We start from the raw sequence: 11135 nt of genomic DNA, 5'->3' as shown, positions 1-11135 counted from the left end.
GAATTATGTAATGTGTTATTTTTGAAATTCATTTTATAAATTATAGAGTTTGGAGGGTACTAATTTTTATTAAAAGATTTCAAATAAATTTATTTTAGAGAAAGAAAGATAGAATTGAAAAAACATATATATATTATAATAAAGACCTTTTATTAACAAATTTTGGAGTAGCCTAGTGGTAAGCATGCATTATTGATCGGTGGAGGTCCAAGGTTCGAGCCTTGACAAAGGCAATAAAATTTTTTCACCAAAAACGGGCCGGGAACGGTCCGTGGACAAACCCGGTCGGGTTTCCCCGGTTAGCCCGGTCCGATCGCCGGGCCGGCCGGTTTAATAACTATGCTTAAATTAGATCGTTTGGGCTACAGAACCGTTGACCGGCCCGTTTTTGGTGAAAAAATTTTATTGCCTTTGTCAAGGCTCGAACCTTGGACCTCCACCGATCAATAATGCATGCTTACCACTAGGCTACTCCAAAATTTGTTAATAAAAGGTCTTTATTATAATATATATATGTTTTTTCAATTCTATCTTTCTTTCTCTAAAATAAATTTATTTGAAATCTTTTAATAAAAATTAGTACCCTCCAAACTCTATAATTTATAAAATGAATTTCAAAAATAACACATTACATAATTCATTTCAAAGACAAATATTAATTTAATAATTTTTTACACTTAAAATTCATAAATAAGCTACATTATTACACTAAATATAGATAAAATTTTACACTTGAAGTTTGGTGTATTACTAAATAACTTTATATTTAATTGATTCTTATATGAATTAATTATTTTATAGCAAATTAAATTAAATGAGCTTTTACTATGGCATTATTTATTACAATTTATATCATATATCTTATATAAAAAATTATGAAATATAATATTTAAATATATTTAGTTACCCACCGGTTCAACCACTCACCCACCGGTCGAACCAGTAACCCGTTGATCCACCCCCTTCGCCGGGTTCCTTCCCGAGTTGGGTTTAATAACTATGAATTTAAGACTCGGGCCGGCCAATGGCCGGTTCACCGGTTTGACCGGTTCGACCGCCGGGCCGGGCCGGGTTTAATAACTATGGTTGTTGGTCTAATGGTGAGAGAGAGAGTCTTTGAAGTTCTCCTGTGCATCAGGTCGGAAATTTATGTCATTCCTAATAAATCAATAAGAAACTTCTTCTAGTACACTTATTTAATCTGATGATTTACCTTCCAATCCTATGCAACCCTTTTGGGCTTTCCTTTCCTCGCAGTGTAGATTAATGCAAAAGTACCCCACCAATCCCCCAAACAAAAAACTCTTTTGAACTCCTCCTTCGTCATAGTGTACAATAGTGCAAAAGTAGAATAAATTATTGTTGTTGTAGGATTTAATCCTTTGTCAGTTTACATTGTGCGTGTAACATTAATAATATTTTAAAAATAGTCATATGAGGAGAATTATGTACATTTATTCCAACTCCACCATTTTTTGATGTCCTATTTTGAATTTTCTATCAATTTGATTTAATAAAAGAGTGTGTTTTGATTGTTAGCTTCCACTAAAAAATGTTTGAAATATTGTACTGATACATTTTCTAACTATTTGTTTATCTCACTACTGTATATCTTTTTGCAAAATTTCTAAAAAATAACAATCCAAACGAGATCTAAATTATTTATGAAATGGCTTAAAAAGTTTGAGGGGTATTAAGTGCAACAATAATTGTTGGAATAGGAATTTTTTTCTAATTTTAATTTTTTGGCATAAATCATTGTTAGAATGACAAAGATATCTAATATAAGGTTGTTGCAGTATAACTAAAATAGTGAAGGAGAGAGATGGTTAAATACAAAAGTAATTGTTAATTGGCATATTTTATGGATTTCAATTTATTATCTTCAAATTTTGTTTACATAAAGAGTAGTTAGAATAACAAGGATAATTGAATATAAAGTTGACATAGGAGGTTTAAAAGTAGGGGTTGGGATGTTTAACTAAAGTAATAGTTTTTAGAATAGCCAATTCTTATGGATTTCAATTTTTTTTTTTTTGCCCATTTTTTTGGCATAAGGAATTGTTAGAATAGCGAAGGTAAATTAACATGAGTTTGGCCAAAAACGACAAGAGGTAGGGAGAAAGTGGGTGTTTAGCAATTTCCCCTTTTTTAGCTTGATTGAGGAGGAAATATAATTGTTAGAATACCGACTTTTATGGAATTTGATTTTATCTCTTCCATCGCTTTTTTTTTTTTCAAAAATAGTTACTATTAGAATAGCCAGGATTTTGGCATTTTCTCTTCCAAATTTTTTGCCCTAAATAAAAGTTAGAATATTAAGAGCGATTTGATATAAAATTGACATAGGACAACTATGAAATTTGGAGTTGAATAGCCATTATTTTATTTTTCTAAATAATTATTAGAATAGTAAAGATAATCTTGTACATAGTTGGCATAGGAGGAGTAAATAAGTGGCATGGTTTACGTGCAAAAAATTTTCTTAAATAGCCATTTTATTTTAGCAATTTCGATTTTCTCTTCCTTTTTTTATGGCGTAAAAAATTGTTAAAGTAGTGAATAATTTTGTCATTTATATGCTATGATGGTTAACAGTGGTCCTATCTCACTAGTAAGGAAGCTAATCTTTCTAAAACTTCAAAGGTGCTTATATCAATAGATTCTTTAATAGTTCATTTCAAACTTCTAGTTTGGCCTTCACCAGGCAAGGCTGTCAGCTAAGAAGAACCGTCTTCCCTTCCTCTACAAACAGTCCATCTCGTTCCAACTCCTCACAATAGGTTTATGAAATTATCCCTTTGAAAACTTTATAAATGAGGCATGAATTTATATTCAGAATTAAAATAATTATTAAATTTATTGCTAAATGACAAAATTTTTCTCGTAATGATGTGCAACTTATTGAATAATAAATGTGGACCATAATGAACAACAATGCACATTATTGTGAATATAGGTGTGCATCTGAACGTGCACATTTAGATTGATGTATATGCAAATATATAGTTGAATTACAACGATATGTATGTTAATATGTTTGGATAACAAATTTTTTTTTTTTTAAATTCGCTTGCATTATAAACACATTTTCCAATCCACATTTTTACATTTTCAACCATATTTTTATCTCACATACATCACATCACAAGAAGTGTTGCAGTAATTATTCCAAATAATTATTTGGAATAATACTCTATCCAAACAAAGACAAATTTTCTTAAAAATTTTTGAATAGTAACCCATACCCCATCTACAAATTTCTACTAAGCTTATGAATTTTGAACCTTCGTTTACTCTTCTTCCAAAATTTCTCAAAGTTATTTGGGAAAAATTTTCATTTATTGTAACAATTTTAGTAATGTAATATATGGGACTTAAAAAAAAGAGATTGGAAAACTAAAAGTGTAGTGGGAAAAAGGTTAGAGAATCTCCAACCAAAAAAAAAAAAAGATTTCCAAATATGGAAAGCTTGTATTTAGATAAAACTTTTTTTATTGCATCATAAATATGTTTGTAGATTACCTTTTTATCTCACATATATACCATCACAGAAAATATTATAACATTACTACAAAAGATTTTTTCAACTAGTTCTCTATCCAAACACTATTAGGAGTATGTTTGGATTGAAGACTATTTTGAAAACACTAAATTATTTATTGTATTTTTTTGTGATGTGGTGCACATGAGATATAAAGATGGTTTGAAAAATAAGAAAAAATATTTAAAAAATATTTTCAAAGAATTTTGAGAAAATATTTCTTCAAACAAATTGAATGAATATGGTTGGATAGAAGGGGTCTGTTCGGATTGAAAATTATTTAGATTTTTTTTTTAACAAGTTAGACATGCTAGGATTCCCTACCTAACTTGTCCAAATTGAGTTGAGACTTTTAAAGCAACTATTTAAATTTTTTCATAAGCAAATCTACTAAATAAAATAGTTATTCATCGCTATATTTGTACAACCAATTTTTCATGCTCTAGAGTTTTTATATTTTTTGAACGAAAATTGATAAAAAAGAACTAAGAAATACTATTTTATAAAATTTATCATACTAATTATAAGACAAATATTGAAATTAAATAGATTAAAAATAGTTATTTCATAACAGTTTAATAATTAGTTTTAATCAAGTCTTATCCCATGATCTATTATGCTTACTCTAATTAACAGTGATAAGTCAACCTATAAGCGAAGGAGATATATTAGGAAGAAAATGCAGCTAATATTTGATTCTTTCATGACTAAAAAAGAACTTTAAAAATCAAACTAATAGATAATGAATTTATTATTTCCTCAAATTATTAATAACTACAAAAAAAATTTTGGAAGAATTTTCACAACCTCGTGATGCCCCCCGAGTCTCCTGGGTTCCCGAGTGACAAACCATCTACATTAAGTTTGAGGGAACGTCGTAATTGAGGAAGACATGATTCAAAGATTCCTCATTCTGGCAGAAAAAATACTTTGAGGGAAGGTTGAAACCAAATTGCTGCAAAATATCCGGAAGTGGCAGCAAAGAGTTCAGCAATTTCCACATGAAAATTGAAAATTTTGGCATCTATGTATATGAATCTTTTGAATGCTAAGGGAAAAAAAATTATCTACGTGAGTATTTACGTGGCATACTTTATCCAAATTTTAGTAATAGTAATAAATGACCAAGTCAAAAATAGGAATAGAACATGTGATTGAAGAGCTCTGTTTGGATTGGTCATTTTATAGAAAACAAGTTTTTTATATACAATATTATAGTAATACACAAATAAAAACAACTTCGAAAACACCAAAAACAACTTCAAAAATACCAAAAACACAAAAAAAAAAAAAAGCAACCTCAAAAATACAAAATACAACTTCAAAAACACCAAAAACATTAAAAAAAAAAAACCTCAAAAACCACCAAAAAAACACAAAAAATAACCTAAAAAATAATCTCATGTACAGTAAAAGTTTTTCACCTACATTGCTACAGTAAAATATTTCAAAACTACCCCAAAAAAGATATGAGTCAATTGATAAAAAAAAAAAAAGAAGGTACAATTAGTTTTAACTTATATAAGATAGGTCATTAATAGATTGGTTGTGTTCGTAGAAAGGAGAGTTGATTGGCACCCCCCAATTGGGACAGGGAAAGCCTTCAAGCTTTGCCTGCTACCATCACATTCGATCAAGGCTACTCACTTTGGTGGGCCTATAAGCCCTATTAATAGATTCGTTAAAATTCACTACAAATAAAGAACTTCTAAAAAAGGACCGTGATCAATTGTTATAGAAAAACAAAGAGAAGAATAAAATCCATCGCAAAGAAACAAAAACACACATTTTTTTTTTTTGCAATTTTATTTTATCACATGGTTAAAATGACAGAACATGTAGTTAGCAGAAAATGGAAATGGCCAATTTAACAACCTACAAAAACTGAAACTGAACAATATTTTTTCACTTACATATAATACGATTGCAATGTTTGGCTGTACATGTCTTAGTATGTTTAGGAGCTATGTTTAGTGACTTTCCAAATATGTCTAACTTTCAATAACTTTGCCTAATTGAGATCCTTAAAAATGTAAAAATCTGAAAATTAGAGCTCGATCGAACCTAGAGCTTGATCTATAGGTTCGATGTCAAATATTCTAGTGCATGAGCAGAGTTGGAGAAAGCATTTGCACAGTTTTGAGTACAAATGTTCCATATTGAAAAATTTTAACTCAAATCTGCACAGATTTACTATACCTTCGGGACCCTTCTTCTCATCCCCAAGAATTTTTTGATGCACAATTGTGCAGAAAATGTTACATTGAAAAAAAAAAAAAAGTTAATCTTGATTTAGACATTGTAATTTCCCTAATTTTATTCTCTTATCATTTTTGTCAACTTTTTCTTATATTAAACGCCAATCATATCTGACGGGTGAGTTTGATTTTGATAATAAATAAAATTACAATGCATGGGAGGAGGACATAAAGGCCGTCCTCCTAATAAAATTTCAAGAAAAGAACTACTACTTGAATCTATGGCTACCAATAACAAGCCTGTCAATATCACAAGGGTTAAATACCGAAAATTTCCTTGTGGTTTGCCTAATGTTCACTTTACCTTTCTATAGTTTAGAAACCTACAATTTGACTCCCCGTCGTTTCAACTAAAGTGTATTTAACGGAATTTCTGTTAGATTTTCACTTTAGGTGATATGACAGGGAGTTAAATTGTATGTTTTAAAATCATAGGGAGGTAAATGGTACATTTGACAAATCACAGGGAGATTTTTGGTGCTTAACCCAAAACTCTTATAGAGAGGCAATTTTGATATTTTCCTTTCAGACGTTAGTTTAGATGGTTTCTGTCAGACTTTTACTTTAGTTGAAATTACAGGGAGTCAAATTGTAAGTTTTCAAACCATAGGGAGGTAAAGTGAAGATTAGGCAAATCACGAGAGGGGTTTTTTGGTATTTAACCCATATCACAAAGGCCCTTAACAGCTGAAGGCAACTCATGGACTGACTTAAAAACAATAAAATGTGATCCCAAACTCGCTATCGCAGCCAAAGAATCGGCAACAGCTAACTTGCTGATAACAATGAGAAAGAAAGTCACGGCTGAAGACAAATGGTGAAATCCATCAAATAATTGGGACGAAGCTTCGCTGGAATTGAACTCTTACCACAAACCGAGTCAATAAGCACCTTAGAATCCACTTCCACTACCACAGAGTCAGAATGCATCTTATAACATAATTCCAAACTTGTACACAACACACGAGTTTCTGCTTGCAAAGAGGTGACACCAGAATACGATTCGAAAAAAGCAAAAACAACTTCACCAGGCAAGTCGTTGATTGAAGCCAGCTTCTGCATGCTGAAATTGAATTCTGATGGTTATCAAGTTTTTCCAGCATGTTACAGGAGTTCCATTCGAAAGCAGGCAACTTACCCCAAAGTTGTTTCCTCTCAATAAGAGAGATTGTAGATTGCTGCATTTCCATAAAGATGCAAAAAGGTCCAAGTCTCCTGCAGGGTTGCTCCACAGAATGTTACCTCCAATACCTAGACACTGAAGATTGCGAAGATTTCCAAGATTAGTAGGAACTTGTCCTTTCAACTAGTTGGCAATAAGCTCAAGTTGTCCAAGCAAAGAAGCATGGGCAAGGGAATCTGGAATAGGTCCCTAGATTTAGGGAATCTGGAATCTAGATTTAGATCCTAGATTCCCCTGAAGTACACTACTTGAAGCAGAAGTGCCAGCCAGGATAGATGTGTTGTAGATAGAGGATGGTGTTATGACCCACGGCCATGATCATCATCATCAGGTCACGGTTGATCAAGTTTTAGTTGGAGCATCTGGAGTACTTCATTAGCATTAATGATTAGTGATAGTTACTAGATAGTTATTGTCAAGCTGGCAGTAGTAGTTAGGAGAAGGAATAATTCTATTGTATAAATAAGCAGCTAAATGTAGGAAAAAAGGGCTGAAGGTTGATTGTAAATCTCCTTTTCTGAATAATATTCTGCCTCTTCGTTCCTTTCCCAAAATCTCTCTCATTTCTGCTCTCTCTTCTTCTCCTTGTCTCAATTCTCTATCTGATTCTTCCTTTACTAGTTGCAGTCATTACAATTGGTATCAGAGCTTGCGGTCCTCAGATTGCAAGCTTTGATTACCCCAATTGATATCATTTTTTTTTAATCTTCTTTCTGTTCCTCTCTCATTTCTATTCATTTCTGCTTTTCCTTGTCCCTTCTTTTCCTATTCTTATCTCTATCTCCAACTCTTCTATTAATCTGCTTGCTTCCTTTACTTCCTTTCTCTTCTCTCTTTTCCTTCTTTTCAAATTGATTCTTGCTTAATCAAATGGAGACACAAGAATCTGAGTTTCACAGTTTAACGTAAGTAAATGCAGCTGAATGCAAATCTAGGCCTGACAAGATCGATTCCGAGTTAAGGAGTTGTATGATTTCATTTGCAACTACATTTAATGAATTCCTAAGAACCCTAATCAGAGAGGGGCGATTAAGGGAGGATTATCCAATTTTGGATGAAAATGAGTGGCTTTCAACTGTGTCTAATCAAGCCAAAGGGATGGAAGAAATTTTCAAGAATCAAATTCTTGAAGAAACAGAGGAATCAAATTCCAAGGAGGTCCCTCTTTCAAGAATCAAGAAGTGGACTGATGCACATTTGGCAACGGTAGAAACAGACAATTTTGAAGTCCTCTGTGGTGAAATGGAAGAACATTTGGAAGGTGACTATGGTTTTGCAATTGAAGAACACCACCTGTTTGGTGAAAGTTCAAAGCTTCCTTCTTCAGCCATTTCAGTTCAAGAGGAGTTGGAACGTTCAATGTTGAGCAATGAAAGAGAATTAGAATTCAAGAATCAACTTCTTGAAACTGAGATCAGTAATTTCAATCAAATGTTGATTGAGGAAAAAGTTGGTATGATTTCTTTCCCACAATTTTCAAGTACTGACTTGGTTATGTCTTCTGAGGAAAAATTCTAGAAAAGCTAGAAAATGTGATGAATCATATCTTGCTTGTCAAGTAACTGATAGTCAGATTTTGGTAAATGATGAAATGTCTGTAGAAGAGAATGGTGACTATGCTGGGCTCCAAGCCTCGGAGATGGTTCGTGGGAAAATAAATGGGACCAAGTTCTGTGATGATTTGTTTAGACAGGTCTTCTCTGAGTTAAAACATGGAAGAAATTTTATGCCGCAAGTGTTTAACTTTGATTCTTTGATGGCGTTTAATGATATGGTTGTACTCGGAGAACAGTTTATTCAAATTACCCCCAAGAAAGCCAGTAATGCAATGAAGTCTTGGTCCGTAATAGTATCTGGTTTTGAAGGTGGCACTAATGTTGAAGAAGACAGCAAGTTCCCACACAAAATTTTATCAAGCAACATTCTTCAAGCTGTGATTTGGGATATGGATACAGTAATTCTTCATAAGCCATTAGGGAAATCTGGAAGAAAGAATAGTTCTGATGACATATTTGCTGCAAGTTTCATTCTTGAATTGACTGATTCATGTAGAAACAAAGCTGATATGAGAAAGTTTAAGCCTTTTGGCTTTTGTCGATGTGGATTTCAGAGGGATTGTTCTTGAGGATGGAAAAAGGGCTGCCTGCATGAAGTATCAAAATTCAGAGCAAATGGCTGGTGAATCTGATCATTTCATGGAGGAGATTAATATGATGCTAATTGTATTGAAGCCTAGTAATATCCTCAGAGTTCATGAATTTGTTGTAATTCAAGATAAGATTCTTGGGTTGGCAACTAAGAATGCAACAAATGGTGGGAGATTTTGGAGCAAAGTTACGTCTGGATTCAAAGGAGGCACTCCAACAGGAAGTGTTTGTCATGAAGACCATACCCAAGTTACTCAAAAGTCATTTTTTTGAAGTGGAAGTACTGGGAATGATTGTTGTTTTTCTAATAAATGGCACCAGCTTGGTTATTCGTCTAGGAAACATGAAGTCAGGAGCTGTATTTTCTTATTATACACTCATGTTTGAGCAGTCCAACAAAATTAAGCAGGCTGATGACATAATCTGCAAAGCCCTGCATATTCATTTTTGCAAGATGCATGTTACAAGCTATCAAAGGAACAACCAGAGCTCTGTTTTGATGGCCTGAAGTTGGCCTGAAAAAGGTTCAAAAGATTTTTGTGACAAGGATTCTTTTAATTTCAAAGCTCAATCCTTGAGGACAAGGATTCTTTTAAGGGGAGAGTATTGTTATGACCCACGGCCATGATCATCATCATCAGGTCATCATTGATCAAGTTTTAGTTGGAGCATCTGGAGTACTTCATTAGCATTAATGATTAGTGGTAGTTACTAGATAGTTATTGTCAAGCTGGCGGTAGTAGTTAGGAGAAGGAATAATTCTATTGTATAAATAAGCAGCTGAATGTAGGAAAAAAGGGGCTGAAGATTGATTGTAAATCTCCTTTTCTGAATATTCTGCCTCTTCGTCCCTTTCCCAAAATCTCTCTCATTTCTGCTCTCTCTTCTTCATCTTGTCTCAATTCTCTATCTGATTCTTCCTTTACTAGTTGCAGTCATTACAGATGGAAGCGTACCTGATAAATAATTGGCATCAACATCAATGGAATATAAGCTTGTAAATTGGCCTAATTCTTGTGGTATAGGACCCTTCAAATTATTGTAGGACAAATAGATTCGTCTCAGGGATATAAGAGTCCCAAAGGACTGAGGAATCTCTCCTGTCAAATTGTTTTTACCAAATGAAAGTCCTTCAAGATTCTTTAGTGAGCCAAGCTCAAATGCAATTCTTCCTACTAGTCTATTCAGTAATGCATCAATGACCTTCAGCGGTATGCAATGGCTGAGGTTTACTGGAATTTCTCCCGCAAATGAATTATTTGTGAGATTAAGATATCTTGACAGTGATAATTGTCCAACTTCTTGGGGAATTTCACTGTAATACCTGCTCTGCCTAAGCTTAATGAACTTCAGGAAGGCTAAGTTACCTATATGAGAAGATAAATATCCAAACAAGCCCTGTCCGTGTACATTCAAGCCTTAAACTCTTTGGTGTTTGCCGTCACAAGTGAGTCCTTGCCATTTGGGAATTATTCCATGAGGTCAGGACTCCATTTGAATCTTGTGATATTTTTATCCATGAAGTCCAGAAGTGCAAGGAGATCGGTCTCATTTCCTAAATGTCTTGCAGCTGAAGTGCCTTGTGACTGGTTCAACACAAGTATCAGAATCATGAAACTAGTACTTGATGGCCATGACCGCATTGCTTCTGCTTTGATGTCCCATTTTAGTTTTTTCTGCAGCTAGTTTGATTGTGCAGTTCAGAGAGGATTGGCCCAGGCCTAAATGAATTGCTGCTGCAACATTATTTGTGCTGGTCCTGCAAGATTTTCTTGAGTGCACATTTGATTTCAATTCTATAGGTCACAGTTGATGTGGATTTTGGATTTTATTATTCAAGTTCAGATTGGATCTATACTAGATGTTTAGTGTTGTGAATGTGAAAACTGCTTTAGTAGCAATCTGTACAACTGATTGGATTTTTTATTCTTATTTTTTTTTTTGGTTTAGTCTTATAATTTTGTCCCAGTCAATAACTGGTATTTTGCCTGATATTCTATCTG

The 11135-nt window shown here is 33.3% G+C and overlaps 1 non-coding gene across 1 annotated transcript; it reads left to right on the top strand.

Annotated features, from left to right (window-relative positions):
* The first annotated feature begins 5092 nt into the window (after positions 1–5092).
* LOC113700284 (U6atac minor spliceosomal RNA) lies at positions 5093–5216 on the top strand. The gene has a single exon (XR_003450626.2). It is a non-coding gene; the product is annotated as a U6atac minor spliceosomal RNA (small nuclear RNA).
* Positions 5217–11135: the final 5919 nt, after the last annotated feature.

Source organism: Coffea arabica, chromosome 7c (genome assembly GCF_036785885.1).
Source record: "Coffea arabica cultivar ET-39 chromosome 7c, Coffea Arabica ET-39 HiFi, whole genome shotgun sequence".
NCBI classification, from domain to species: domain Eukaryota; kingdom Viridiplantae; phylum Streptophyta; class Magnoliopsida; order Gentianales; family Rubiaceae; genus Coffea; species Coffea arabica.
The sequence above is the reverse complement of the archived record's forward strand: the minus strand, read 5'-3'. Positions and strand labels throughout refer to the sequence as shown.